This window comes from Miniopterus schreibersii, assembly GCF_964146895.1.
Source record: "Miniopterus schreibersii genome assembly, chromosome: 8".
Taxonomy (NCBI): domain Eukaryota; kingdom Metazoa; phylum Chordata; class Mammalia; order Chiroptera; family Miniopteridae; genus Miniopterus; species Miniopterus schreibersii.
Genome location: NC_138109.1, coordinates 5145959 through 5173435, shown reverse-complemented (window position 1 = coordinate 5173435; position 27477 = coordinate 5145959).

Sequence of the window (27477 nt, the reverse complement as noted above, 5' to 3'; positions counted from 1 at the left end):
ACACGCTTACTGAGCGGCGTTCTAACGCTGTCCCATTTACAGATGGGAACGTGAAGGCTCAGAGGAGTGGGCCCATCGCCTAAAATGTAGGGACGGGGCAGAGGTGTTCCCAAAGGGAACCAGAGGTTTTCTAGCTAAACCCATGCCATGACATACTGCACCTCGTAGTAACTTACTTCATCCCACTGAGCCTCAGTGTGCCCATCTGTAAAGTGGGGAGCCTTACCGACACCCACTGCAGAAGGTGGAGTTAAATGAGTTGCTGCGTCCACGTGGCTTGCACAGAGCTTGGCACACAGTAAGTGCTCCAAAAACGTAACCCAAATGAACAAAGGTGGCCTCCACCCACGGCCCCCCATGGCCTCCCCTGGCCTCCCCACCAGGCCCTGTGTGGGGAGAGCTGGACAGGAAGGACATCATCCCACAGATCAGGGGGCCTGGGGCTCCCCTCGGGGATTCGAGCCTCGAAGGAGCCACGCCGTCGGTCTCCACGGGATAATCAGAGAGGACACCACCTTAATTCCACCTCCGCCAGAAGACACGACCCTTTCACCTCATCAATATTCAAGAGCTTAACAAAAAAAGCTATAACTAGGGAAGTCGGAAATAATGGAATGCAGTATTGATTATTTTATGGTGCGATTAGGGGTAATTACATCTCTCAAATTTTATTTTAATGTTACTTTCTACTACTTTTAGCCTTTTAAAATTATCCCAAACATCCCCATTTAATGGAACACACATGCCTTCAATTTCAATGTGAAATACTTTTTTTCTGCTAAAGTGTGACCTCAATATATTTGAAAACATAAATTACACCATGTATAAACCATAAAAAATGAATGATGAATTTAATTCTGGTGAAGCGTGAGGGATTGAGGAGGCAGGCGGGTGAAGGTGCTGTTTATCCAGAGCGGAGGGGACGGTCGGAGGCAGGAGGGGCCGGCGGGGGCCAGAGGGGGGGCCTGATCTTCAGGACCACCAGAACGGGGCTCAGTGCTGGCGAGGACATCGCCAGGGAGGACGCGGAGCTGTGCCTGCCCCGGTGCCCTCCCTCCCTGAGGGTGAGCTTGCGGCCGCCCCTCTGCCCACACTCCCCGGAGTCCGTTTCCAAAGCACTTGCAGTTGCATGGCCTGGCTTGAGCCTCCCCGCCTACCTCTGCCCCTAATAGGGGGTGTCGCTAACATGCTGTTGCTCCATTTTATTGGTTCCATTATACAGATGAGCAAACTAAGGCCCACGGGACTCACCTAAAGTAACTGGATGAGTAAGTGCCGCAGTGCTGGGGGCTGGCTGCAAAGCCAGGATTGGGGACTCTGCAGCCCAAGAACTTCTAGCTGTCGAGAAGTCCCTGTTGTAACCGCCCCTGTCCCTGTGGACATCAGGGCAGTGAGCAGCGTGATGGAGGAGATGGGCTTTGAGGCCAGACAGCCGTGGGTTCAAATGTGGACCCCCTTATTGGAATACTATGAGGACCCCCCTCACCACTTGAAAGCTCTAACATGTTATCACAGCCCAGGGTCTACCCTGGGGGTCAAGGTGGGGAGATTTGGACCCAGGGATTGGGTTTACAAATCAGGGGTAGGAATTTCTTTGGGGTCTTCAGGACATGGCCTCCAAACCTTCCTGGTTCCTACAGTGTCCTTCACCTTTGCTCCTGGTGACAAGGACCCTCCCTGCCCCCACCCCCACCCCACCCAGTACATTGTGAGCCCCCAGGCGGGCAGGCAGGGACCAGCCCTCCTTGTACATTGTGGGGCCTCCAGCAACAGCATGTTCTAGGAATTCGCCGTAATATCTGAATGAAATGCTCTCACCATCCGGATGCTGTCGCTAATTTCAGGGGCTCATTCTCAGCCTCCCGCGGCCCTCAGCAGGATTTGTCACCACACAGCTCCCTCCGCCCGCAACCTTCTCTGGCCTTGGTCACCTGGCCGGCTGCCGGCTGCCGGCTGCTTGTCCTCCAGCTTCCCTGTCGCTCCTTCTGCCTTCGTGACCCTTCCTCTCCCTCCTCTCCCTCCTCACCTTGGAGGACCCACAGCCCCTCCTTGGGTCTCTGCTCGGCCACCTGCCCACGTCACCCTGCTCGCACCCTTAAGGACCATCTGGACCAGCGCTGTCCAGTAGGAATATCACGCAAGCCTCTCAGGCAATTAAACATTTTTGTTGGTAGCCACAGTTTTTAAAAGTGAAAATTTAAATGCTATATTTTATCTATCTGAATATATCCAAAATATCACTGCAACTTATCAATATAAAAAATCATTAATGAGCTCTCTTACTTGTTTCACCCTAAGCCTTTGAAACCTAGAGTGTATTTTACACTCAGAGCACATCTCAGTCCGACAAGCTGCATTTCAAATGCTCAGTAGCCGCATGCGGCTCGAGGCTGCTGGGCTGGGCAGCGCAGGTCTCTCCACTGCCCATTTCCAGTGCGTAGGCCAAGCCCAGCTCTCTCCTCACTGGGGGCATGAATATTAGTATTTACATCCACTGGGCATCTCCATTTAGATGTCTGATAGGCATCGCCAACCCCAAACGACCAAAGCTGAGCTCCTGATCTTCCCCGCAAGCCTGCTCTACCCACAGCCTCCCTGCCTCTATAATGGCAGCTCTGGCTTCCAAGGCTCATCTCAAAACTGTGAAGTCACCTTTGACTCCTCTCCCCACCCCACCCCCATCCATTCTATCAGCAATTCTGTCTGTCCTGTCTTCAAAATACATCCAAAATCTGACCACTTCTCCCTTCTTCCCCTATGGCCACCTAGCCCAAGCCACCAAGACCTCTCACCTGGGTACTGCAATCGCCTCCTCCCTGGTCTTTAGGAGTCCACTCTTGCCCTTGCCCCAACAATCAGTGTGACACCCAGATTTCAGACGGGTCCAGCTTAAATAGGCTCTGGTCACACCCTCAATACATCTCAAATCCCTCAGGGCAAAAGCTCAAGTCCATATAACAGAGCTCAACACACACACATGTTCCTGCCTCAGGGCCTTTGCACTGTCTGTTCCCTTGGCCCAGATGGCCCTTCCCATGGATATCTACAAGGCCAACACCCTCATCTCCTTCAAGTTTTTGCTGAAATATCACCTTTTTAATGAAGTCTTCACTGAGCTCTCTATTTTAAATTGCCATTTCTCACTCCATCCCTCTATCCCTCCTTTATTTCTAATACGTCATAAATTTACCTATTTATTAATTAACTACCTCTCCCATCAGAACGTTGCCTCCACAAAGCCAGGAATTTTCACCCTTTTGTCTGTTTTGTTCACTGCCCCCCCCCCAGTGTCTACATGCACGGTGCCTGACATATATTAGGCATTCATAAATATTTGATGGATAAATGCATAAATATTCACCGCCAAATGGATAGCCATTTGAACCAAGACCACTTATTGAATTCTGTTCATCTGAAATGTCACCTTTATCATAAACTAAACTTTCATATAAAAATGGACCTGTTCCTTTCCATTGATCGATCCATCAATTCTCATTCCAATACTACACTGTTTTAATTACTATGGCTCCATAGCATGTTTTGCCAAGTATTAGGACTATTCACCTTTGGAAAAAATCTTTCAATATTATTGCACAAAAAAACCATTGTCCCAAAAAATGTATACACACACTTTGAAAAATTACAAAGGCAGTGTTTATTAAAATACATTTCATTTTCAAAATTGAGCTCTCAGCTGTTATAGTGTGTGTACATTTTGGGGGGACAGCGTGTATGAACTCCATGAGTGGACTATTATGTTTGATAAAAATTTATATAGAAAACTTCACTGAGTCTGCATTAGATTTATTAATTAATAAGAATTGCTTTTATTTCAATATTGTCCTCACATCCAAAATATATCTCGCCATCCATTTATTTTTTTAATATGAAAATATTGGAGGAAAATATTTTCACAGCCTTAGGGTAGGAAAAACAAGACATGAAATCCAGGAGCCAAAAAGGAAGAGGATCGTACTCTCTTTACAACATCAAAATTTAAGCTTTCTCTGTTAAAAAAGGCCAGCAACACACTGGGAGAGAAATGACCCACATCCAGAACACAGAAGGCCAGTCTATTAAAAAAATGGACAAATATGTAAACAGACATTTCACAAAAGACGAAATGAAAAAAGCCAATCTTCATATTTTTTAAGTTCACACTCAGTAATCAGGCAAATAAAAATTTAAACAACAATAGAATATCTTTTTTTTTTGCCTGACAAATTGACAAAATTAAAGAGGTTGATAATAGTAAGTGTTGGTAAAGATGCAGTTAAACAGGCACTTTCTTCCAATACTGGCGAAAGTGCACATGAGTTAAATATTAGAGAACAAATTTTAATATATATTGAAATAAAAAAATTCTGACCCAGCAGTTTCACTTCTAGGGCTTTCTTTCCCCAAAAGATACACTTGGGTATATAAAGGTGTGTAGGATGTTTATTACCTTGTTTTGCAAGAGAAAAATTTTTGAAAAAGCATAAATGTCCATCCATCAGAGACTGGATACGTACTTAGAACAGAGCCATACGATGAAACGTTGAGCAGCTACTTACCAGGAGTTAGGTAGATCTATAAAGATCAGGGGAAGATCTCCAAAGCACACTGTCAAGCTATAGAAGCAAGTCAGAACCTTAAATGTGGTCTGATGCCATTTACATCAAAGATAATTAAGATATTTGAAAAAAGGGCAAAAGGTTTGAACAGACATTTCTCCACAGAAGGTATACAAATGTCCAGAAAGGCACGTGGGGGGAAAGAAGTTCACCATCATTAGCCATGAGTGAAATGTAAATCAAAACCACAATGAGACACCACTTCACACACGCCGGGAAAGCTTTAATCAAGAAGACAGATAATAGCAAGTGCTGGTGAAGATGTGGAGAAATTGGAGCCTTCATACGTTGCTGGTGGGGTTTTAACAGCCCCTTTGGAAAACAGTCTGGCAGGTCCTCAAAAGGTTAAGTGTGGAGTTAGCGCCTGACCCACAAATTCTACTCTAGGTATGCGCCCTAGAGAAGTGAAAACATATGTCTGCACCAACACTTGTAAATAAATGTTCGTGACACCATTATTTATTATAGCCAAACTGCAGAAGCAACCCAAATCTCCATCAACGGATGAGCGGATACATAAAACATTGCATATCCATACAATGGAATATTATTAGGCAGTGTAAAGGAGTAAAATTCTCATACATGATACAAGAAGGGTAAACCTGGAAAAATCTATACTTAAGTGAAAGAGCCGTACACAGAGACCACACGTGGTACAGTCCCATTCGTGTGAAATAGCCAGGACAGGCCGACCCACAGAGACAGAGAGGTTAGGGGTTGCCTAGGGCTGGGGAAACTGAGGGGGGCGGAGAGCAGCTCTTAGTGGGCGCAGGGATTCTGTTGGGAGCGATGAAAATGCTCCAGAATTGATTGTGGTGATGGCTGCCCAACTCTGAATATCCTAAAAACCACTGTGTCGGACACTTTAAACAGGTGGATTGTACAGTATGTAAATTATATCCCAATAAATCTGTTTTTTAAAAGAAGATCATTAAGAGGCCTGCATTTGGTGCCTTCTCACTAGTGCATCGCCCGTCGTGGGTGTGGAACCTTGCGGGCCATCCAGGTATCCTGCCTCCTCTAAAATCTCGGGGAACGATCCTCGACGGACAAGATATCAACATTTTCTTGGCTCTGACTTTTCCTTTGCCGAGGGGCTCCAGGGTGGCTCAGCTGATCACTGACCTTGTCTTTAAAATGTTGATATTTTGTTCATCACAGGGTGCTTTGATTACGTTTGCTTTTTCAAAATATTGCACTAAAGTAGTATTTATCTTGATTTCTGAGGGTTGGGGGTGGGGGGCTCCTTCAGTTTTGCTCCCAGGTGCCTCATTCCCCCCACGCTGGTCCCCCTGGCCTTGGCCTTGGCCCCTAGGAGTCCCCAGGACTCCCAGGCTCCCAGGGGCTAGGGGCGCAGGAAAGGGGCCGCAGGAGCCTGAGCAGGGTGAAGGCCACTGTCCTGGGGCACAGCCTGGGGCCTGGAGCATCCGACCGTCCGCTCCAGGAGCCGGATGGAGAGAGAGCCGGACAGACAGACTCCCATCGACGGGGTGGCGGCGGGGGACACGGAGCCCGAAGGGGGGCAGAGAGAACTTGCCACGTGTCGGGGCCGAGCGCGGAGAAGCCGAGAGGAGCCGGGCGGGCTGGGGACCCGAGGGACCCCGGCGGGGCGCCCCTTTCTGCACCCAGCGCCGCCCCCTCCACCCGCAGCGCGGGAGGCCCCGGAACGACCGCGGGAGGCGCCCGGGGGGAGGGGGCGCCCCGCCGCCCGCCGCCTGATGCGTATCGATCGCCCGGGGTCGGCGCGGGGGCACCAGCTGCGGGCGGGCGGGGCGACCGCACATTAGCGAGGCCGGGACCACTCCCCGGAACTCGGACGGGCAGCCCATTAGATGCCCCTCGGCCTCGAGACCCCCGGGGGGGGGGGGGGGGGCTGGCTCCGCCGAGGCGCGGGCGGGCTGCGGGCCAAAGGGGGGGCGGGGCCTGACCCATGCGCCAGGCTGCAGGCCCCTGGAAGCCCAGCTTGGCTCCTTCCAGACAGCTGGTGTCCTCTAGTTTCCGAGGCTTTGCGCGTGCCCTTTGCAGGGACACCTGCCTTCCCCGCGCTTCTCTCCAGGCCTCACCCCGCTGGCTCATTGGCTCTCAGCTTGGAAGGAGACTCCTTGGGAAGCCCCCCTGAGCCCCCAGACGAGTTGGGTGCTCCCCCTTTGCACTGCCTGGGCCAATCCCCTGAACAGCTCCCCTGAAAGCTGACTCTTGGTCTAATTCCTGGGACCAGGGATTGACCTCCCCCCGGGGTCTGTGAGTCCTTAGGGGGGGCTACTACTCCTTGAATCGCATCTGGGCAGTTGGGGGCACCCAAAACCCAAAAGCCAGCCAGGAGGCAAATCCTGCGGGCCCCACGGGGACCTTTTGGCAAGGACCCCTTGACCAGTATTTTCATCCCCGGGTGTGGAGCGCGCTGGGCAGAATTAAAGCGGAATTCTAGCTCTGCCCCTTAACAGCTTCGTGACCTTAGGCAAGTTATCTGACCTCTCTGGACCTCCGTTTCCCCATCTGTAGCTTCAGGGAGCTGAATCTTAATTCCTGCCTGTGCAGGAGACCCAGTCCCCAAGCCGGAGAGGGGGCTGGAAACCCGTAAGAAGAGGTGGGCTGCAAAGGGCATGGGCCCTACAGGAAGCAGGCCGTCCTCCAATGCTGCTATCAGTGGGGGGCTGGGATGGGAAACTTTCCCGTGGGGGATTTGGCATCATGGCCCCTCCCATCCAAGGCTGCCATGCGCCCCTGGGCACCAGACCCGCCCCCTTACATCTCCTGGATAGCATTCCAGCTCCGCTTCAGGATAGTATTCCTGCTTTCTTCTCAGCCTGGTCTTTCTCCTGCACATCACTTCTCCCCACCAGCTGCCACCTTGTTCTCTGCTCTCCGGCCCAGTAAGATTCCTTGGAAGAGGCATCTCTCTTCCCATTCTCTCTTGAACCCACTGCACACAGCTGCTCTAGTCCAGGACACCAACGACTCCACTTAGCTAAGCCCAGGGGTCAGGTCTCCACCCTCGGTGTACCGGTCCCAACAGCACCCTGGATCCAGGTTGGCCCCATCCGCCCTCAGACCCTTTCCTTACTCAGCTGCTTCTCCCCCGTCTCCCTGACTGCGACTTCCAGTCTCCTCTGCAGCCTCAGAGGCTCAGAATTCCAACTCTTCTCAAAGGACTCTCCTCCCTCTGTGGTCCCCCTCAGTGCCGTGGCTCTTTAAACACCAATATAGGCTGGCAATTCCCAAATGTCTATCTCTATAGCTCAAACCTCTCCCTGGAGCTCCAGGCATGTCTATACATCTATTTGATGCCTTCACTTGGAGAAAAGGCAGGGCTGCCTCTGGCTCCAACAGCCCCTTGCGAGCTAGGAGAAGGTGCCTTCCTTAAAAGTATAACTACTTTTTCAAAAACGGTGTGCTACATATTATTTTGTCCAACTGGAGGCAGGCTGCCCAGGAGAAAGTAGACGGCACCTGCCTGCTCCAGGCGGGCGGTGCTGGGCAATCCCAGGCTGGCCACTGGGTAAGGGAGCGTGGGGGGAGGGGAGAGGAACGGGGAGAGGGAGGGAGCCCTGGCTCTGGGGTTTAATCAGTAGCATCCAGCTTAAATTCATCTGAATGGCAGTTCCATAAATCAGACTTCTTGTTAAAGCTGCAGCTGGAGCATATGCATCCCGTTAGGGGGCAGGGATGTGGCTGTGCCCCGTCACTCACCCCCTCAGCTTGGCCTCGATCTGCCAAGGAGGTGCCTTCCTGGGAGTGGCAGCCCTGGCTCCTATCCACACTTTTGCTCACTCTACCCAGGCGACAAGGCCACAGTGACACTGTGCACTCTCCTCCCACCACCCCAGCCTGTGAGGTGGCCGTGGCAGGTTTAGAGTTGGGTGGGCGGTGGGGGTGGGAATCGGGCCTCTGAGAGAGGCTGATAAACAACAGGAGCCGTCTCACCCGGAGCCCGACTTCACCCCGACTTCACGTGTGAGGAAGCTACGAGTTAGACCAGCGATGTTCAACCGCACACCCCGAGAACCTTAAAGCTGTTCGCTCAGGGCACTGGCCTCTTTCCCTTAGATGGTCACAGAAGAAAATGACAGCAGCCAGCACAGCAACAGCCATCGGTGCGAATGCCCCGTCTTGAACCATAAACATATAGGTCGCCCAGCCGGGCGTGGCTCAGCTGTTGAGCGTCGACCTAGGATCTAGGCGATCAGGGTTCGATTCCCGGTCGGGGCACATGCGGGCTTGATCAATGACTCTCTCATCATTGATGTTTCTCTCTCTCTCTCCCTCTCCTTTCCTCTCTCTGAAGTCAATAAAGATATATTTAAAAAAAAACAAAAGAAAAAAATATATATATATAGGTCATATAACAGAGCTGCTCCTTATTGGCCACGTCGCATAACAAGGTTGCACCTGACTAGTTAATTCTTGGTGCCAGAAATCCTTACACACAAGTAGAGGCACCTGATGCTTTTAAAAGTCACTTTGGAAAACCACAATGAAGTATCACCTCACACCTGTCAGAATGGCTGGAATCAATAAATCAATGAACAGCAAGCGCTGGCGAGGGTGTGGAGAAAGGGGACCCTGGTGCACTGCTGGTGGGAGAGCAGACTGGGGCAGCCACTATGGAAAACAGTATGGAGGTTCCTCAAAAAATTAAAAATGGAGCTGCCTTTTGACCCAGTGATCCCACTTCTGGAAATTTAGCCTAAGAAACCCAAAACACTAATTCTAAAGAATATATGCTCCCCTATGTTCATAGCAGTGTTACTTACAATAACCAAGATTTGGAAGCAGCCCAAGTGCCCATCAGTAGGTGAGTGGATAAAAAAGCTGCGGGGCATTTACACCGTGGAATACTACTTGGCCATGAAAAAGAAGGAAATCTTACCTTTGGGGAGAGCATGGAAGGACCTGGAGAGCATTATGCTGACTGAAGCAAGCCAGGCAGAGAGAGACAAGCACCATATGATCTCACTTATATGTGGGATCTAATGAACAAAATAAACTAACAAACAAAATAGAAACAGACTCCTAGATACAGAGAGCAAACTGACAGCTGTCAGAGGGGAGGAGGGAGGGGAGGGGGGTGAAAAAGGTGAAGGGATTAAGCAAAAAAAAAAAAAAGGCAACTTCATAGACAAACAGTATGGTGATTACTAGAGGGAAGGGGGGCAGGTAGAAGAGGGTAAAGGGGAAATAAATGCAGATGGAAGGAGACTTGACTTGGGGTGGTGAGCACGCAGTACAATATACAGATGATGTATATAGAATTGCACCTCTGAAACCTACATAATTTTATTAACCAATGTCACCCCAATAAATTCAATTTAAAAATAAATTAATTAAAAGCCACTTTGGAGCAAAAGGAGTAGGTAATTACTATTTGATTTTTTGTAAATCAATCAAAAGTGCACATCTTTTTTGTCAGATTGGCAAAAAATATACTCTTTGGTGTGCCGCAGAGTTTTAGTAATTAGTTTACGCGTGCCATGAGATGAAAAAGGTTGAAAATCGCCACGTTAGACACGTCTGCGATCGGAATGGAACGCCCTCGGATGCGCTGCCCTGGTCCGGGGTCCGGCCTGTGTGCGCTCCCGAGGCCGCCCTGCTAACGGGGTCCGCGTCACTCAGAGCCGGGCAAACTGTGCTGTGATGACAAGCGTCAGGCCTCGGTGGCTTGGAACAACACGCGTTGCTTTCTTCCTGACGATGCGTGTCTAGGGCAGGTGGGCGCGGGGCTCCTCTGCGTGAGTAGCCCAGGCTGGGGAGCCCAGGCTGGTGTCCCTAAGACAGCCTCAGGGAGGACCAGCTGAGCCGGGGGTGATCAGGTGCCCCAGCCCCAAGTTTCACATATCACTCCCACCCAACTCTCGAGCCAGAGCTCACAGTGCGGCCACATCTAACTCTAAGGTGGGAGCGGGTGCCATCTCCCCTCACGCCCAGACGGGAGCAGGTGGCAGGCCGGCACAGCGACATCTGCCTCAGTGCCGCAAACCCAACACGTTCAGACCACGTTCAGACCACGTCCCACCCACGGCCTTCTCAGCTGTGCGCATGTGTCTCCCCTTCTCTAGGGCTCAAGCTCCAAATGTTGGGGGTACCCTTGATTCCTCTCTAATGTCCCATAACCAAGTGATTTGCAAATCCTGGCAACTCCATTTTCAAAATATATCTGGAAGGAAACCCCTTCCGTCCACCCCACAGTGCCAGCAGAATCACCCCCTTCTCCGGCGTCGCTAGAGAGCTGCTTCTCCCCACGCACATCCCCGCCAGGCCTGGAGGTGCAGGGACAGAGGTGACACACGGAGAGGCAGCCGGCCTGTTTTTCTAGAGCATCCCAAATCCAGGTAGCTTCCTGGGGTTGCTGCCGACTGACTCGCCAGAGTCTGAGTCACCACCTTTCCCAGGTTTCGGCTTGCCCACTTCTCCAACAGAAACAGGAAAGAAACCTCCCGTTTCTAATCGCCGAAAACCCGGTTGTCTCTACACACTAACCCGGGAATGGCCAGGATCGGGGTGATCACTCCTGCCAGTGTTTTCTTGGGGCCGTCGGATCTGTCTGGGTGCATTCCTGCAACAGTATGCACCCCTGTAAAACGCTCATTTTTGTGGGTGCGATGCCTTGAGGATCTCTGTCCCTGTGACTCCTGGGTGTGTGTGTGTGTGCAGGGAGTACATGTGAGTAAGAAGCATGTGGACATTAGCAGAGGTCGAATGTCTGACATGTTGAGTGTGTCCACACTTGTGACTGTGAGTGCAAACCCTGGAAGTATGTGTGGATCTGTATGTCTCTTTGGGCACAAATCCCCACGGCACTCAAGTGGCTCGGTGTCCCCTCCCTCCCCAGCAGGCCCCTAGGAAGCTCTGTGGGCCTGGCCCTGAGGGTTGGGGTCCCGGGCAGGCTGGGTCTGCTCAGAGGCACGCGCACAGCCTCGCCTCCCGTTCCTCCACACCCAGCCCGGGGAGGTGCTGCGAATTCAGACCGAGCAAAGGAGGGCTGAGGACACCCCCTCCCAACACAACCACGTTCCCTGGGGTAACTGGTCCCTGAGTCTAGCCATCCATTATCCTCTAAGGGGCTGACCAGGACCCCCAGTGCTGCTGAGTCCTCACAGGGCCCTGGACTTGCTATGGAGGCCCCAAAGGCTGAGCAGCTAAGGGGACACCTCACACCCTGCCTAGAGGGACCCAGCTTTGACTCGCAGCCACAAGCAAATGGAGTGAGGACCCCTGGCGCCCTGGCTCCCCCCTCCCCACCCCTCGCCCCTTGTGGCTGCTCTTCCCGCAAAATCAATCATCCTGCCACTGCATTTGCGGGAACTGGAGGCAGGCAGGAGGGCTCACAGGGCACCTGCTCCCTTGTAGGGTGGCCATCCAGTGGGGGTGGGGAGCGACAGGGGGCCTGCCACAGCACTCCCAGGGGACCCCCATCCCGAGCTCTGAGCCCTTCCCTGCTGGCCAAACCAGGCCCTGAACTGAGGGGTGGAGTGGGTAGGAGTTACCCCAGGGGCACCACCAAGCGTGGCAGACAGGGCTGGAGCAGAACAGCGCTCACCCCCTAGGGCTGGGGTGGAGGGAGGTGAGGTGGAGGGTGAGTGTAATTGGCTTAAGCTGTGGTAAGTGTCTCCTGAGTGGGAAGTTGGGCCTGATTCACTCATTCATGTGTTCCAGAGCCTTCCCCACACCCTGGCAGACCGGGAGGTGACCCGGGAGCCTTCTCAGGCCTCCAGGAGAAGGTGTTACAATACAGGAGCCTCGGCTGTGGGTGTGGGGTGGGCTGGAGGATGACTGCAAGCCCCAGGCCCTTTTGGGTTGGCCTCCATTGCCTGGATTCACCTTTGAGAGCCATGTGCCCGCCCCTGGAGAGGATGCCCTCCCTTGCTCCTCTGTTGTCACAGGGGACTGTCCCATTTTAGGGGCACACAGGAGGAGCTACCAGCTCTGATGCAACCTCCACTCCCACGACTACTGATAAAGACGACAGTTCATGCCTTACATTTGCACCGAGCTTCAGCAGGCAGGGTTGGCAGGAGAGGATACATCAATATTTTCTGCCTCGTTTTACAGATGAGAAAACTGAGGCTCAGAACAAACGAGTAAACAGCACTGGGTTGGGGCAACTGGAGGCTCAGGGAGGAGGCCTGAGTGTTTGGTGTGTGATGAGAGGTGGGGGGTGCTGGAATTGAGGAGGGAGTAGGACAATGTCTTAGATGTGTCTGGTGGGAGGAGCACTGGATCAGGAGTCCTGCAGCCTGGGTAGAGCCCTGGCACCCGCCCTAGCTCTCTGAGCAAGCTGCGTCTCCTCCCTGGGCCTCTACTTCCCCTTCTATAAAATGGAGTGAATAATCCCTGCCCTGCCCTGCCCTTCCCTGCCCAGTGGGAAGTCACAGGGAGCAAACCAGTGCTACTGGGTGGAAGAGGCCTGTGGAAATTGCAGGGAGCTGCCAGAGTGTAGGAGTCAACAGCCCACGTCTGCCTTCCAGCATCTCTGTGCCCAGAGGGAAGCAACCCAGCTGGACCCTGTGTTCTAGAACCTGGAACTTTGCCCAGCTTGGAGTTCCAGAGCCACACACGTCTGGGCCCCACTTGGCTCACCAGCCTCTTCTCTCTGGCTTGGAGCTGATGGGCCCTGGGGGGTTGAAGTAGAAACAGCAGGGCAGCCCAAGATTCATCAGGAGCCTCCTCCACGGCTCAGAATGGGGGGATGGGGTACAGGCCAGGATGCCAATGTGAATATTAGCTGGAATGAACTAATTTGATGGTGCTGATAAAGGCTGGGCTGCCTGGGGTCCCTCAGCCCCACCCAGTCCCCCCCACTCCGCGCACGCTGATAACATCGGAGCTGAGCTATTCCGGCTCCCCATTCTCGGGTGATGAAATCCCAGCTCGGTGGAGCTGGCTAGCGCTGCAGTTACCAAATCGCTGTAATTGAGATTAATTTGGGTGCCTGATTAGGTCAGGCTCACAGGCACCCATTAATTAGTGGGGGAGGCACAAAACCCCAACAGCTGGGCACTGTACCCAGCAGGGGCTGGGGCCATTGGATACGGGGTGCTGAGAGATGCCCGGGCTGGGGTGGGGGGAGCCAGCTGGACAGAGCCTCCCCCACTCCATGCCACTCGCTCAGCCTACTCCATCCTGAGCTCCTCCCCTGCCCAGGAGGGGAGGGGGCTTTGGGCCTTTGACTCAGGCCCAAAGGCAGCTCTAGGTCTCCAAGGGTTAAAGGGCTCATTACAGGGGTGGGGAGTGGTGGGGGTGCTCCGAGGCTTCTTGGACATCAAACAGCTCTTGCAAAACTTCGAGATGAGTTAAGTGCAAATGAATTTGAAACAGACAATGAAGTTCCCTTTAGAGACACCTGGGCAGAAAAAATGAAGGGAAAAGCGCCCCGGGGGAGCTCATTTGGGGAATTTTTTTTTTCTGAACCCAAAACACATGGGAAAAACAAACCCACCCGTCTACCCCAGGTGCCAGAGGCAGGCCTGCGCGCCCTGACTCAGTGCTGGGCTGGCAGAGAGCTGGGCACACACGTGTGGCCCGGGCACACACAAGTGAGTAGAGAGAGAGCTGCAACCCAGACACGTGCGCAGAGCTCGAAGTGCCAGGCATACACTGCGGGGGTGGCACCCCCTGGAAGGGTGTGGAGCTCAGCTTGCTCCTGCAGGAGGAGGGCTCCCATGGGGGCAGCTGGAAGGAGACCAAATGGGAGGGCGGGCAGGGTCATCTAGGGTGAGGGGCAGAGCCCAGGGCCCTCCGCCCTCCGGGGTGGCAGCCAGCAGGACTCCCCCAGTCACAGGAGTGCTCCAGGCCCTGGTGAGGTCCCGGTTGCCAGGCAGGTGCCCCGCCCACCCGCCCTGCTCTGCTCACCTGACTTGCTCCTGTTAATTGCCTGGGTGTTTTATTTTTCCCTGTGACTCTCACAGAGGGACAAAAGCAGGTTCTGAGTCACCAGGAACTGGCCCCCGCTTCCACCCACTCTGGAGCCTTGTCTCGGCCCCCACCCTACTTGAGGATCCAAGGACCCTTAGGTGGCTGGGGCCTGGCCCAGTGGCTGCAGGGAGCCTTGGGCCCTGCTGGGTCTGTGGGTTTTCAGAGGTGTCCCTACACTGACCAGCACCCCAGGGCCTGGGGCGTGTGACCTCCCTGGGGGCCTAATGGAGCAGCCTCCTCACTGCAGTGCATTTGCAATTCATGGCTCCAGCAAGATTGCATTAGGGCCTGGCTGTCACTCGTGATGAATGTCGCTTGTTTTCCAGAAAAAAACGGGCCTTGGATGCAGTGTGACAGGACCAAGGGAGGGACCTGGCCCTTTACTGGCCTGAGGACCAAGACAGGGCCAGAGTCCCTCTTCAGTGGCCTGTCGGTGGCCTCGGCTCCTCCTCAAGGTTCTCAGGGCTCCCACACCCTTTGGGGGCTACCAAGCTCTTTGTGTGCCCTGTCCCCGAGGTTCTCCCAACAACTCTGCTGAGGGACTCTGCTTGGGCAGCTCCACTTGCCAGATGAGCAAGCTGAGGTTTGTGGGAAGAGCAGGCTGATGAACATGTGTGGGTTGGAGGTGAACTGGACAGGGGTCAGCAGGCTCAGGGGGCATCCTGGGGGAAACGGTCTGGGAGATTTGCGGGGAGGCCAGTTGAAGGGGCAGGAAGAAGACTCCCTGCAGGCCCACCCCTCCCTACTTTATCCTAGTTCAGGGACCAGGGGCTGCCCCAGGGACCCAGAACTGTCACCTGCCCATCTCCACTGATGCTTTGCCCTCTCTCTCCCTGGCAACTCACTTCATGTCCATAAGAGGGGAGCCCCGCAAGTCTGAGGCTCCTGGCAATGCCTCCTGCTAGACAATAACTTTGATGGGGGCAGAGGGAGTGTTTTCCTTCCCACCCCATCCCAGGCCCAACACCAGGTCAGGGGAGCAGGGAACTGAGGTACAGTAATCAGCTGGAGGTCTCATCTAGGGCCCCTTCTACATGTCCCCGCCCCTCAGCTTCTCAAAGAGCCGATGTTCCCCAGGCCTTTGGAACGGAGAAGTCCGGCTAGTCTTCCTTGATGACCTGCTCTGGCTCAAGAGCCCACAATGGTTCCCACTTTCCCAAGGTTTCCCACATTTTATTCTGTTTTTACCCCTGCTCCAGCCTGGCAGAACAGCAAACAAAAAATAATTCCATCCAGGACTGTCTTGTGAGGCCCATTAATTGGAAAAAGAACAATAGTTCACCGCAATAAACTCAATAAAAAATTAGTAATAGCCCACCTGGGGGTAGCTTTTCTCAGGTGCCCTTTCACCTCTGTGATTTCACACAATTTAGCCAAAAGGGGATGAATGAGGCAATGCCAACCCCGTGTCACAGATGAGGAAACTGAGGCAGAGCACATGGCAAGAGGCAGAGGTTCTGTCTTGGGCTATGAATGCTACTTTGTTCGCTGATGTATCCTTGTGCCTGGACTGTAGTAGGTATTTGCTGAAAGAGTGAATGAATGAATGAATGAGTGAGTAAATGGCCTCAGCAGGAGACTGTGGAAGCTTTGGGCTGCTGGAGAGACTGAGCCACAGGGCCAGGAACTCAGGCCCTTGCTAACCTCTCCTGACCTTCCTCTGTCCCCCATGCCCTAGGGGTCTGGGAATAGACCATCTGCTGACAGGGCCTTATGGGTTTTCCCATGGCAAAGCCAGCTGGTGGGGGTGGGAGCCTGACTCTTACCCAATCAGAGGCCAGGTTCCTTGGCATCTCACCCCACGGTCCCAAACCCACCCAAAGGGACACGGCAATATAGACGAGAAAGGGGGAAAGCACTTACTGGGGGTCTGGAGTCCAAGTCTGACCCCAGATATGCCATTAGAATAGCAGCTCCTGTGTCTGGGCACCATGCTAAGTGGGTGCTTCCTGCCCATGTCAACCGCTGAGGGAGGTGCCACCTTTCTCCCTGTTTCACAGATAAAAGACTCCAAGACTGAGAGGTGGGTTGGGCCTAGAGCCTATGTGCTCAGCAATATCCCTCATGGTGACTTGAATCCTAGTGACAATCCGTTCTCTCTGGGCTCCTGAAGCAGCGGGGTGCCACCCCCTCTTATGGTCCTCCCCTCCCCAGTTCGGCTCCTGTCCTGGCATTTTTGTCCCGCATGGAAGCCTCACCTAGAATGCCAAGTGTCCATTTCCATCAGCTGCCTGCCCATCTGTTCCAGGGTGGCCTCGGGGACATCACTGTCCTAGGGCATCCCTCACTGTCAGCCCAGTACTGCGTTTTCCTTGCCAACACCACCAGACATCCAACTCTGGATCCACCCAAGCAACCCTCCCCTGGCCCTGAGCAACCAGACAGGTTTCTAGAATCCAGATGTGCCCCTTCCACATATGAGCCGACGTTGGTCCTGTCTCCCTGGGATGTGAACAGCTGAACCACACCAGAGGCCGGAGCTCGGGGCCAACGTTGTACCCACCCTTCAACCGCACCTTCCAAGAAAGCATGGAGCCACCCAGGAACACTGGCCTGAGTGAACTCTAGGTTCAAATCCTGCCATCGTCCCAGCTGTGAGACCCACTCTGAACCCTGGCTCTCTGCTCTATAAGATGGGCCTGACCATGTCTGATATGGAGCAGGGTATCAGGGCTCACGTGACTGCATGTAAAACACCAGACACACAGTAGGTACTTGGTGTGTGGGATAAATGTTATGACCCATTCTACAGACTTGGTGTGCGGCTCAGTGCTCTGAGCCGGTGGGCACCATCCCTCCAGGTCCCTGGGTCCTACCCCCTCCTGTCATCAACCAGTGCTGCTGTGCCACTTCTATGGCCATCTGTCAGCACCAGCTGCCACCTGCCGCCATCAGGGCACCCTGCAAGGCCCCAGATGCCCCCGGGGCCTACCACACCCTGTCCTCCCAGCAGACTGCTCCAGCCTGCCTTCAGGCTCCCAGATGAGTGGCTCTAACAGCTAACCCCAGGTCCCAAGGCCACCCCCTTTACCCTTACCCCAGGGCCTTCTGCACCCCCAGGGGCTCCTCACGAAGGCCTGGGGCCCAGGGACCAGGCTGGAAGTCCCTCTGCTCCCACAGCACGGCCCCCACGCCTCCCTCCACCCCCCGCCCGGCTCTTACCACATCCTGCTGCAGCCCTGTGTCTATTTCATCAGGCCAAGGATTGCTTTTTAAATAAATCTAAAAAACTCCACTTCCTCCTTGGCAAGTTCATTTTAAGTCATTTTATCTCTTTCCCCCCTATATTTTTCCCAAATAATGTGATTAAGTGACTCAGCGCCGGCTGCCTCTGGCAGGCCTGGCCTCTAATTCAGTTTGAGGACGGCCACCTTTGACCCCACTCCACTCTGGCTAAGAGAACACTTAAGCGCTATTCTACCGCTTCCTACGGAGAGAGGCCGGTGGGGGGGCCGGCGAGGGGGGGGGGGCGGCGGTGGGCAGGGGGGTAGCGAAACAAACTTTCACATAAAATTATGGTATATGGATAATTGAGAAGTTTAAAAACATGAATCTAATTGTACAGTCCCCGGAGAAGCCCATATTGAGCCACCCTATAAGAGGCCTGGAATCTCCCGATGATGATTTATTGCTAAATCCTAGTATTTTTCAATACATTATAGTTTTTAAATTGTGTTTAAATTGAGTGTAGAGGAGCAGAGGCCATTAGGAGATGCAGAAATGATGATTATATTTAAATATTCATGCACGCAGTACCTTATTATTGAATCTGAACACTAACAAAATCAATATTAAGTGCGGTTTGACATGAATTTATTTATGAATTTCGACTTTCTAAGTACTGTATTTTTTCACTCAAAAATTGTGAGTATAATGTAGTAATGATATCAAAACACAGTGTCAGGGAGCATTAGCTGGGGAGGTTATAAACCTCTGGATTAGGGGGCCCCAGATTGCCCTCAAAAGTGCTTAGTACACAAAACCCGATTCCTTTTTTTCCTTCCCTGTTTCTGAAGCGTGCGAATCCACATATACTCCCGAGAGGGCGGCGGAGGGGGAGGAAGGGCGGCTCAGCTGGAGAGGCAGGCGGGGCCGTGGGCATTCGGCGCAGCCCCGGCTGGGGTGCAGGGGGCCCAGGGTTCTTTGTGGGGCCCTCCCCTGAGCTCCACGCCACGGAAGCAGCCCCTCTCTGGCTGGGGGTGGGGGGCACGTTTTCCAGGGGTCCCAGAGGATCTGGTGCTCTGGGGTCTTTTATTTCCCAGACTTTTGATTCTGGGAGCAGGGGGAAAGCGGGTGGGGTATGGCCCCAGGAAACCAAGGCATAAGTTGCTAGAAAGAGAGCCCTTGCCCCCCCCACCCCAGGTCCTACTGCCAGATGCTTACCCTGGGCAAAAGTTTAGGCCCCTCCTCCTGCTCTGCCCACCAGGACCAGCTGCCTAGACGTTGGCACTGATGTTGGCAAAGATGCCGAGTGTGCAGGTGCTCACCTTCCCGGGGCCTCTTTCCTTCTCTCCATCCACAGCTTCTCCTGGGCGTGGCCTGGGACCATTGCCTGCCTGCTGCCCTCGTGTCACTCCAGCCCGGGAGGCCACCTGCAGCTGGAAGGCTGGCCCCCCCGAACCCTTCCAGAGGCCTGGTGTCTGCCTGTTGGCTTGGAGCCCTCCGCCAGCCTGGCATAGCTGCATTAGCTCGTGTCGGTCCCCGCACACATGGAACCACCTTGTCGTGCCTCATTCATATACCCCAGACCTCACAGAGCCTTGTGCATGCACGTGTGCACACACACACATACACACACACAGAGCTAGCGTGATTAGGGATCAGGGGCGGCCTCGGGTGAGGCCACATTTTTCAGATAGAAAGTGACTCCGGAGATGTAGTCTTTTTGGAAACAGGCAACATCCACTCCCCACAGGGAAAGAACCAAATACGGTTACTGTCCCTGACTTAAGATGACACCTCTCAGCCCACCCCACACTGTGGCACACACCTGATCCTGACTGCCTGAGACCCCAGTCCCTCCAAACAGACTCCTCCCCCCACATTCATAAACCCACAAACACCCAACGGCTTGGCACCCCAGGGCACCCACAGCACCCCAGCTCTCCCACACAGGATCATTCACGCACAAGGACAGGCGTTCCTAGCACACCCTCGAACACACAGCCCCACAAACACATGGACGCCCTGACAGATACCCCATCTTCCCAACGCCCCAAGTCCTCAGCGGGCGCAGACCCCTGCCGTGAAGCTGGCAGGGGGCCAGGTGAGCAGCCCACAGCGGCGCATACAACCTGGGGTCAGGGGTCAAAAAGCACTTAGCCGCTTTGATTCAGAATAGTCATCAGCCTTTGGGGGGGGGGGAGAAGCCCTCACAGGGGGAGGGGGAGACCCTAAACTCTTTTCCAGTAAATCGATGTATTTTTCTATAATTTTATTAGGAATATAAAAGGAGCCTTTTCAAAAGTGCTTAGGACGCAGAAAAAAGGGGCGGGCGATGGGAACATTAGTCTGTCTGTATTAGCAATCCCATAGTCACATTTTATTGTTACTGTCAGGATGCAAAAGCTGTGCTTAAAACAAAATAATACATAATGTATTACTGAGGCATAAACAGCAGCAAGCCGTGAGCGCCGGCGTTTTTATTTTAAAAAGAAGACCAAGAAAAAAAGGATCACGGGGCAGAGGGTGGGGGCGGTGCAGACGGCCTCCGGGGATCGGGGAGTTGAGCTGGGACCCCAGGCCTGGAGGACTGGGGAGCCCCAAACAGGGGTGGGGTGGACCCCCAGTGGTCATTTTACCCACAATGTCACCCCCTTATCAGCTCCTCCCAGGAAAAAGCCGTCCCCCAAAGTAACCCCAGGCTCGGGGACCTGCCTCCTTCCTGCCCCAACCCTGCCCCTCACCGGATCCCAGGGAAGGAGGCTGGGCAGCTGTTCATGTCCCTGCTTTGCTCATAAGGACATTGAGGCTTAGAGAGGGACAGTCGTCAACTCCAGGCCACACACCAGTGATGTGGTCAAGACTCGAACCCTGGGCAGAGTCCCAGTTTGGTGCCCTTTCCACTGCGTCCAGCTACCCAGGTGCTTGACAGTCTCCAGCCTGGTCCCTGGACTTCTAGGCCCCTGGGTTTCCGGACCCCTGGGCCCTTGGGGTGGTCTCTCTGGCCCACCCTGGCCCTGTAATCCCTTCTCCAACATCAAGTATAGTCTTCCAAAATGCAAATCAGATCCTGTCTCTCCTGTGCTAACACCCTCCAAATGGGTCCATCCCTCCTAGAGGACAGCCTGCGCCCCAGCAGGGTCCTCCTCGGTCTGGCCCTGCCCCCCTGTCTCCTCGCCCACCCCCTCCTCTGTCTCACTCCGAACCAGATCCATGGCCCTGCACTTCATTTCCCCAGCCCACTAAACTCGCTCCGCCTTAGTCTGGACTCCTATTGTTCCCTCCGCCTGGAAAGTCATATCTGGCCCTTTCTATTAAATACTGCCACCTCTGAGAAGCCCTCCTGGATCACCCCATCTAAACTAGACCCTCCATCACTTTTTGCCTTATCTCTCTGCTTTTCAGTTACTTATTTAATGCCTATTTTTCCCCAAATAGAACATAAGCCCAAGAAGGCAAGGACCTTGTTCGTCTTGTTCACTGTGGTGTCCCCAGCACCGGGTAGAGGCACAATCCATGTGTCGATGGAAGGAAGGATGGGCAGCAGGGCCACCTGGCTGTCATCGTGGGCCAAGGCTGGAGTGCATCTGAGCCCCGGGCACATGTGGCCGGTGGCCTAGCCTGCTCTGCTCCCCAGAGCCCTCGGGGCTAACGGGGCTGAGGACACCAAGGAAGAGAGGAAAGGAGATGGAAAACCTCGGGGTCTCTCTGTCAGTCAGGGGCAGCAGCTGATGTCCCGGGTTAGGAATCCCCAGGTGGTCCGCCACGGGTGCTGACAGCCCCCCTCCTTGCACCCATACAAGGCTGGGGTTCACAACCGTGGAAGGCTCTGAGGCCTGGAGAGGGTGTCGCCCTAGAGCCCCTGTATTCTGGCCACCTCCTCTCAGGGGCTGGGTCCCCCCCCACACAGGTGAGAGGGACAGCACCGGCCGCAGTGTCTCAGGCTCCCCCCTCTTGCTCTCACGCCCCTGCCTCTGAAGCAGGGCCCAGGATGCCTCCGGCAGGTGGTGAAGCTCAGAGGAGGCCAGCTGTCCTCTGAGTCTAAGGCAGGGATCAGCGCAGGAGAGGCAGGGAACAGGAGGCTTCTTCCTAGACCTGCCAGGCTGGGCTCCCATCTCCTGCCCCCATGGACCCCAGGGCTGGGACACAGGCAGCCTGTCCGCTGCAGAGCCCCTGCCGTATAATCAGACCCAGGCCCAGGTGACAGTGTCAGGAGCCGGCAGGGTCCCCGTGCCCGCGTTGGGGCAGCTTCCATCAGCAAGGGAGCAGCTGAGAGCAGGCGCGGCCATCTCCCCCTGGAAGGTCGGCCCAGCCCGCTTCCTCTCTGGGGCCCAGCACAGAGCCTGGCACATCGCAGGCGCTTGGTTACTATGTGTTGAATGGACAAAGGAATGAATGAATCTTTCATTTCTGTGTTCCCAGCACACAGCACTGTGCCTGGTGCATAACAGGTGCTCAGTAAGCACCTATCTGTTGAATGAAGGGATGAATGAATGGGTTTTATTATTCTCCGGATCCCTAATGCCAGCACATAGTAGGTGTTCAGGATTTGTTGACTTGAAATGACAAAGCAGTGCCCTTGAGGGCCTGCCTGGTCCAAAGAGCACTTCCGTGGTGGACTTTTGCTTAGACTGGCCCTTGGAGCCCCAGTGCCCCAGGTTCTTAGTGCTGTGGCCATGACCTTCCTGGCCCCATGTGTGGAGCAGGAGTGAAGGGGAGGAGCCTTCTCCCCTTGGCACAGGAACAGATGGGTCGGGGGGGGGGGGGGGGGCAGGCAGCCAGACACCACTACAATGGGCCCTCCCTACTGGGTGACATCAGCCCCCCCCAATCTCTGGAGGCCCCTCCCCTGCCCATGGGGGGAGGGTCCCCAATGGAAAGGGCTCCTGAGCAGCCCTCTGCCCTCCGGTCCCTGATTCCGACCCTCGGTAAGTGGGAGGGGCAAGTAGAGGGGGAGACAGAATTCCTCTTGGCAGTTTAAAGAGTTTTGGCATTTTCATGAGCGCACATGTAATATTTAAATTACCTCCCCTCAGCACTCCCTCATGCCTGCCTTGGCTTCCCCAGGTGAATTTGTAGGCGCTGAAATGGTCTAATTTCCCACACAAGCCATGTCAAATATAATTTGGGTGCAAAGTTGGTAATTATACCTAACATCAGTCTGATGTTAAAAACACTGAAAAATTTAGCAAGAAGAGAGTGCTGGAGAGACGTAAGTCTGAGGCCTAGCCAGAAAAGGCAGGCGCGGCCCCGCCAAAGCCAGTCTTTAATTAATAATAGCATGTTTTCAGGGACTCGAAGGACGCAGGTCCCCAACTGTCTGAAACTCCTTTGTCTCCCAATTACCAGCATTTGGGGGGAGCGAGGCAGGAGGAAGTCCCAGGGGGCGCCCAGATCCTGGCTGAGAAGTTGCCAGAGGTTTGGGCTGGGCCTGCAGCTCACCTGTGGGCCGAGGTCCCGCTGTGAGGTGACTCTACTCTGCTCCTCTGTCACCAGAGACCAACCCCAATGAGTCCAGGATCAACGGGAAGAGGGGGCTTGTCTCCCCTTGACTCTGTGGGTGAACTGTGGGGAGGGGTGAGGTTTGGCTGAAGGCCAAGCAGCCCCAGCAAGGCTTAGGGTCTGCAAACAATGTCTGTGTCCCTCTTGGCTTGGGGGGGGGGGGGGCTTTTTCTTTTCTTTTCAAACAATTTAATGGACTGTTTCTATGACGGCAGGGGCCACATCTTGTTTGCCTACCCCCATGTCCCCGGCTTCTGGCACATAGTAGGTGCTCAGTAAATATTTGTGAAATGTATGCACTGTGCGAAACCAGCTCTAATTTCTTCCCACTCTACCCCTGTGTGGACCGAGTGAGACCCCGCCCGCTGGCTCAGAGGGACAACATGTGAGACATCTGAGAGTTTAAGGGGACAGGCACAGTGCCTGGATTACAATCACAATTTCACACCTACAAGCACTATGACCTTTAGACAGTTACCAAAAACGCGGCCTCAGTTTCTCACCTGCAAAACGGGCATAAAAATAGATCCACCTCCTAGGGTCACTGTGAATACTGGATGAGACGCTCTGAGTAAGGCACTCTGAGCAGTGGCTGGAGGTAGCTCTTGTTTTGCCAGGGGAGCTGGGCGAGGTGTGGCCTTGCAGAACTGCCACAGAGAAGGGGTTCCCAGAGCCCTGTGAGAAAGGGGAGAGAAGGGACCACCAGCAGGGCAGAGGGACCTGGAGCGAAGGAACAGAGAATTCAGTGGGCAATTTGGGAAAGTTTCTGTGGTGGGGGCATGGTATAAACCCCATTTCCTCGATTCCCTAAGAAATCGTCAGTGAAATACCGTCTGGCCCTGGCCAGTGTGGCTCAGTTGGTTGAGCATAATCCTGTGCACTGAGAGGTCACGGGTTCAATTCCCGCCCGGTCAGGGCACGTGCCTGGGTTGCAGCCTCGATCCCTAGTGTGGGGCGTGTGGGAGGCAGCTGATCGAAGCTTCTCTCTCTCCTCCCTTCCTCTCTCTCTCTCAAATCAATAAAAACATATTTTTGAAAATATAAAATAAAACACCGCCTGTCTCTTAGTACGGGTTACGGAGACGTGTCTACGTGGGATGCATGGTCCCCGGTGGGCAAGGGTGTGATTAGACCCTGCGGGAGGGGGCCGCACCCCAGGTGGGCACTGTTCTTGTTGTCACGTTTTGCTGGTGTGGAGCAAGGCGCAGGGGGCCGCGCAGGGCCCACGCCTCCGGGTGGGCTCGCCTGCAGACGGCGTGATGGGCCATGTGCTCCACCGAATATGCTGGAGGATTCTGCCGAACAGTAACCGACACGGAGCTGCCATGAAGGGCTGACGGGCGCCAGGCTCCCGGTTCACCCCAAGTCCTCCTCGCAGCCCTGGCAGGTGGGCAATTTTTATCCCCATTGTGCAGATGAAGCTGTGGCTCAAAGGGGTTAAATCCCTTGCCCAGGTGACAGGACTAGGAAGTGGAATGGAACTGGGGTGACCCAGAGGAGCCCTTGATTGCGAAGGGACCACCCCCTCAAACACTGTCCTTGCCCCAGGCCCTGCTCAGCTCAGCCCTCGCCTGGGTTCCCTGCCCCGCACGCTGGGACCTTCCAAACCCCCCACGCCCGGGTGTGAAGTGAGGGGCCTGGGTGCTGCCGGGACAGTGGGATCTCTTTTTAAGACCCAGGTCATCCTGAGGCCGGGAACTCTGCCTCCGCCCTGCTCCAGCCGAGACCCCCTCAGCTGCTCCGACTGCGCTGAGCGCCCGAGTCACCCCGTGTGCGCCGAGGGCTCGGGGTTGGAGCCAAGTTTCTGCCTTTCTCAGCGGCTCCCCTCCCCGGTGACACGGAGGCTGCTTGTCCCGGAGCCACACTCCGGGCAGCGAGGCTCCCCATCGGTGGCTCTCGAGCTTGTCCGCGCGTTGAGATCGTCTGTGGAGTTTGGAACAATTCAATGCCGGGTCCCAGCCCAGAGGGTCTGCTGTCATCGCGTGGTATCTGCTCTGGCCAAATTCTATCAAACCCAGGCTTTGAGATTCTCCTTTAGGGGTTCAGATTCATCGGTTCGGGTAGAGGGGGGGACCAGGACCTAATTCAGCATCCTTAACACACTTACCAGGGGACGCAGGTGGCCCCCAGGCCACATATCAAGAACTACTCCTCTGCCTTCATCCTCAGGCCCCGCTCAGCTAACCGGTCTAAACAGCATCTCCCCGCCCCCCCCCCCCCCCCAGCCAGCAGGGACTCCAGGGCCCCATCCCCACTCTAGTCCCTAGGGGGCCAGGACCCCCATGTGGGGTGACCACGGAGGGAGGCCAGAGGCCAGGCCATGGGCTCCTGCCCCATCTGCGTGCCAGTCGGTGCGCAGAGGTCAGCTCCGCCACGGGCCAGGCGAGGAGGCAGGACTCCTGGCTTCCAAGTCAGGCAGGGCGGGGAGAGGCTGGAAAACCAGACAGGAGGACTCCTGTCTAGCCAGTTCCTCCCTCTGGCTCCCAGGGCCACCCACTTGGGCAAGTCAGGACAACACCCCCCTCCACGCCTCCCTTGCCGTATTTCTAAAATAAAAAGAATAATCTCGCCCCACCTCATCTTGTCTGTGTGAGTGCGTGTGTTTTATTTTTTAGATTAAAGTAGTAACTGCTCAGGGCAATGAATTCAAACAGATCAGAAGCGTGTTAAGCGAAGCCTCTTTTGGAGGTACCACTGTTAATAGTTCCTTGTGTGCGCTTCCAGGCGTTTTCTCTGCATGTGCGAACAGACACCTGTACGTACTTCTTTAAAAATGGGATTGTCTGTGTCGTTGCAATTTGTTCTTTGCACTTAGCAATATATGTTGGTCACCCTTCCGTGGAGGCCCATACAGATCTATCTCATTTGATCTAAAGGCTGCATAATATTCCGGGGTATGGATATACCATTTTTAAAATTCATTCTGCTGATGGACATTTAGGCTGTTTTCATTTTTTTTCCCTACAATAGACAGTGAAGCAATGGACACCTTTATATATGTGAATTCTTCTCTAAGAATGTCCGCAGTACATTCCTGGGAATGGCATTATGAGAGATGGACAAGCTGGAGTCTGCAATATGCATGGATCATTAAGAGAAGGGACAAGTTGGTGACAAACTGTAACTCTGTCCAGAGACGACAGGGCTGCCATGGATTTGACACCACAGAAGCATTTCACTTAGAAACTGATCGACAACACCTCCCTTGTGTCCATGATCACCACCGGCATCAACACTATCATCAAATCATGGCTACTAGCACCCACTGTCCCTACCAGCCAGACCATCAACACCAATGCCATCACTATAGCCACCAACACCCTAATTTCCACACCAGCCTGTCTTCTCAGTTTCAGACAACAGAACCCACTCTGATTTAAATGGAAAGGTATTATAAAAAGGTATTAGGCAAACACCTGAATGTAAAATCTAAAATCATAAAACTCCTAGGGGAAGAAAAAAAAACATAAGAGAAATTCTTTAAGACCTCGGGTCAGGCAAAGATTTCTTAGAGCTAAAGCACAGACCATAAAAGAAAAAAATTTATCAAAATTTAACTTCATCAAAATTAAAAACGTCTGCTCTTGGAAGACACTCTTAAGAAAATGAAAAGACAAGCCACAGACAGGGAGAAAATATTTGCAAAATGCATATCTGATAAAAGACTGGTAACCAGATATACAAAGAACTTTCTAAACTCAAAAATAAGAAAAGAAATGACCCATTAAAAATATGGGCTAAAGATCTGAGTAGACATTTCACCAAAGAAGATATGTGGGTGGAAAACAAGCACATGAAAAAAGGCTCAGCAGCCTTAGTCCTTAGAAAAATGGAAATTGAAACCACCATGGGATCACTACAAATCTATTGGGATGGTTCAGATTTTTTAAATTGACAGTGGGAAATGCTAGCGAGGCTGCAGAGCAACGGGAACTCCCGTACGTTGCTGGTGGGAATGCAAAACGGGGCAGCCACTTTGGAAAACCGTTGAGCAGTTTCTTATAAAGTTAAACACATATTGAACATGGGACCCACCCAATCCCACTCCTAAGTATTCACCAAAAAGAAACTGAGCTATATGTCCTTGCAAAAGCCTGTACGTGAATGTGCGTAGCAGCTTCATTCATTATCGAAAATTGGAAACAATCCAAACATCCATCGATAGGTGAATGAATAAACAGGTGATGGTACGTCCATTCAGTGGAAAACTACTCAACACTGCAAAAGGACAAATTACCGACTGATGCAACAACAAGATTCTCAAAAGCATTATGTTAAATTAAAG